Genomic DNA, 4535 nt, shown 5'->3' on the forward strand with positions numbered 1-4535 from the left:
AAAAACCAAGGACAGCAAAACATCCTTGTCATGTCCCTGAGAATTGTACACTTGTTCTGCACCATCTGTAAGAGCTTCCACTAAAACGCATCTCCTAGGGTCTGGGGTATTGTGGTAGAGAACATGGTTATCATATGTGAGACCCTGAGCTCAATCCCCAGCACTGAAGTTACAGAGAAACAGAGACAGTCAAGACAGATAATGCAGAGAGAAAATGAGTGAGAAAAAGGAAGGGAGAGGGGCAGAGGGAGGGAGAGAGGGAAGGAGGGAGGGAAGCAGGGAGGGAGGGAGGGAGAGAGGGAGGGAGAGAAGGAAGGAGGGAGGGAGAGACGGAAGGAGGAAGGGAGGGAGGGAGGCAAAAGCAAAAAGAAAAAGATCAAATTCTCTACCTAACTATGATGGGTTGTGGAATAGATTTTTAACTATTCAGTGCTCAATGATATCTGAAGTTGAACACATTAAGTAGGAAAACCATATGCTTAGCATCTCCAGAATCTATAGACATAACCATATAGCCTCAGGTCACTACATTTATGTCCAGAACATTTTTCACTTTGAGCTGCTGAGATTCTAGACTGTACACTAAACTCTTAGTTCACGTTCAGATCCATCACTCTATAGGGAGATAAAAGTATTCTTTTACTGCAGCACATGGTGGTACGCACCTATAATACCAGCACTCAGGAGGCTAAAGCAAGAAGACCATGGATTCTAAGTGATATTGCGGTGCATAGCAAAAATCTGTCTCAAAAGACACCCCCTCCCCAATTTTCTTTTATGAAACTTTGAATCTGTAGCACTTATATTTCTGAAAAGATTTAGCTTTAAAAATTCTCTTTTTTCCTAATTTTCAGTTTAGTAATTTTTATCTGCACCAATTTCTGCCCTATTCTGTATTAGCAAAAGAATGAATAATTTGAAAAACACAGAAATATTGGAGACTTCATAAGTAGCTTTATAGTGTGCTAACATCATGTCAAACTGTAGAAGCAGTTACACAGCAGCATGTGTGTGTGTGTGTGTGTGTGATGACCTATTATAGCACACACATATATGACGGCTGATATTATAACACACCAAATAGGTGCATGCACCCATACATGCATGTGTGAATATCAGTGACCATTGTTCCTTGAAACAAATTTTAAAATACCTTTTGTACCTCAATAAATTTAACTATTTTGTGGATTATAAGCTAATGATATACTTTAAGAAGGAAAATTATTGCTGGATTTTCACATATATATGCATTAATCTTAAGTTTTACACTCCAAATTATAGTGTGGTTCCATTGGTAGAGTGCTTGTCTACCATGCACAAAGCCACAGGTTTCATTTCCACCACCACATAAACTGGGAATTGTAGCACATGCCTATAATCCTAGCACTCAGGAGGATAGGAGTTCAAGATCCTCCTCAGCTACATGCCAAATTCAAGACCAGTCTAGGAGATGAGGCCCCATCTCAAAAGGAAAAATGTATTTATAGTACTAACACAGATTATTTTGAAACTTTTGAGATAAGGGCTCACACTGTAGCCCTGGTTAGCCTAGAATTCACTATGTAGCCCAGGCTGGCCTTGAATTTGCTATAGTATTCTTGCCTCAGCCTCCCAACTGCTGAGATTAAAGGCATGAGCTACCACGCTCAGCTCATACTAATCCTTATAATTAATAGAAATCCCCTGAGCTCTGGCCATCAAAACAGTAATGATGGGCATTTCTGTTGCTTTCCATTTTACTTATGCTGTTTTTACAACTGATGAGAGTAAGAACCTCAGCCGCTTTCCTACCTTAGCTATGGAATTGCTTGTTAATTTTTTAGAAAGCATCTAACGAATGCTTTCATTGTACTGCATAGCATGCTATGCCTTGGGAGACAGGGGGCAACACTCAGTGGCCCTGGAACCCCAAAGGACATTTTTTAGAGAGGAAGGCATGCATCATAATGATGCATCATAATGAGTATGTTCCAATTCAAAGCTAACAGTGTCAAAAAGCTAGGCAAACATCTACATGTGACAAATATGCCCCCACACAGCACTTCTCAAACATACCAAAATATTGACCCCTATTTTTCACACCCTCTCCTCACCAAACATTCAAAATAATGTCTCACTGTAATATAACACATGTTACATATATAAAGCAGTTGTTTTATCAATCTTCAAATAAATTTTATTGTGTAATTTAAGGTAAAGAACATATTACATGATATAAGTAATATAATAATTACTGTGGTGAATTACATTAACATGCCCCTTTGTACCTATTCATTTAGCAAAAATCCTGAATGCTGTGCACTAATTATACTTCTAACAGTTCAGATTATATCTTTCAACTTGTTTACCCTCATGCCATACCCTTTGACCTACAGCTATCTATTTTCTACCTCCTAATCTCTGGTAGTCATTATTTTAGTCAGTATCTATATATTTGATTGTTTTTTGTAATTCCACATATAAGTAAAATAACACAATATTTGTCTCTCTGTGACACATAACAGAATGAATCTCCTCTTTTTTAAAGCTCAATAACATCCCACAGAGTGCATGTCTATGTGCATGTGTGTACACATGTATATATGTGCATGTGCTATGTGTGTAATCAGTCTTCTCCATTCAGCAAAGGAAGCATAAGTTATTAGCACATCTTTTAGCTACTGAAGATAGTGTTGCAATGAACTTGGGATATAGCTATCTTAGAGATGATTTCATTTCCTTAGGATATACACAGGAACATGGGTTGTTGAGTCATTTGGTAGCTTTATTTTTAATTTCATTAGGAACGTCTACATTTTTCCCATAACTTCATCAATTACAATTCCCACCAAGAGTAAACAGGGTTTCCTTTTCCCAACCCTCACTAATACGGTGTCTCTTACACTAACATGCCATGGGCTACCTCATGATGATCTTGATTCCATTTCTCTGTGGAGTAGTGATGTTGAACACATTTTCGTGTTGGTCATTTTTATGTCTTCTTTGGAATACATTTTTATTTACAATTTTGTGCTATTTTTATTCTGTACTATATACTTCTTAAGTAGAATGCAGTATACCACTGAAGTCTATTTCAATCTACAGTATTAGGTTATTTCTGGCACGTTTTCATCATCTCTGAGTGTAAGTACTCATCCATAACCTCATGAGCTGTTTATCAGTGTGTGATGGACCGATATATGCTACTGCTAATTGCTGACATTGGGAAGGGCTGGCAAATGGTAGCTACTTCAGGCAGCAACAGAAGTGTCACTGCTAACCGAACTCAGCTGCAATGTGTTTTACCAACAGTAAGAATAAGTCAGCTAGCTGGAATCTTGGAGTTCTGAGACTTTAAAGACATATTTTACTTTCAGAACATCAGCATACAAGTGAAATTTTCTGTTATTTGTTCTGAACACACGTCAATCAGAACATATTTGATTTGCTTCTAGACATGCTATGAGACTTTGGAAATACAAAGGAAAAGATTTGTCAAATGGTCGAATTTGAAAAGGAAAATATATTAGTATACCACCAATTACCAATGTGATATGTAATATATGGTGAAATGAATATTGCGGTTTATTCCCCAACACGAGTGATCATTTTTGAGGAAAAATATATACTATACGTTTAGCAAGAATTTATGTCCAAATCTTCATAATTATTTTATAATATTGACATTTTGCATTCTGTATGTTATATTTGGAAAATGATTAGTATAGATGCCCTAAACTTACACCCATGTGTGAACTTGTCAGTGCTGGGTGCCTTCCATCTTTAACCAAGTAGAGGGTTTTCTTTTTCTTTTATGCTAAACAGTACACAAAGTACTTAAATACAAAAGCACAGGAAGAAATAAAGTTCTGTTGATATCGGTAATATACGTACACATTGGTACACAGATGAAGACTTGCTCCCGAAGTCTTCCTCATCAAAGTGTGTCTGAGTTAGACCACACTGTGTTCTTCATAGAACTTACCATGGGAACAACATCCTTACTGTGTTTTCTTTTTTGAGAGGGCAATTTTCCCCTGTAGTTAGAATGTAAACTTGAAGAAAATGAAAATGTCCCATGCTTCTGGTCTGCATCATAGAGGCCACCATGGAGGCTGCATGCTAGAGGCTGAGACCTATTTGGTGTCCATAAAACCTGAATTAGGTAGCTAAGCATGAAGACAAAGGAATACATGGTCCTGATAGCCTTGCAAACCTCAGTTCTGATCTTCTTACCAAAGTTTTGAATTTGATGGACTTCCAGAAAGCTTGTGAACTTGACTGACAAGAGTAAATGACTCAAAAATGCAGAACTCAAAAATGCAATCCACAAATTCTACTAACAAACAAGTAAGTCTTGTCTTTGGCCAATGACTCCTACATGATTTTTTAATCTAGCTGTAGAAATGGTTTTGGCATGGAATCCACAGCAAATATAGCAAGGATTTGCATGAGGACAATGGCAATATTTCTTAAACTGTTCCTCAAAACTAAATACCTGAATTCATGTAAAGGGGAAAATCCAGCTTAACTGAAGTCACAGTCCTATAACTTAC

At 37.3% G+C, this 4535-nt stretch overlaps 1 pseudogene; it reads right to left on the reverse strand.

The window, feature by feature from the left end:
* The window catches only part of LOC103742608, a 7349-nt pseudogene extending 3371 nt beyond the window's left edge, over positions 1-3978 (reverse strand).
* Between the last annotated feature and the right edge of the window lie 557 nt (positions 3979-4535).

Source organism: Nannospalax galili, unplaced genomic scaffold (genome assembly GCF_000622305.1).
Source record: "Nannospalax galili isolate Female #2095 unplaced genomic scaffold, S.galili_v1.0 scaffold80, whole genome shotgun sequence".
Taxonomy (NCBI): Eukaryota; Metazoa; Chordata; class Mammalia; order Rodentia; family Spalacidae; genus Nannospalax; species Nannospalax galili.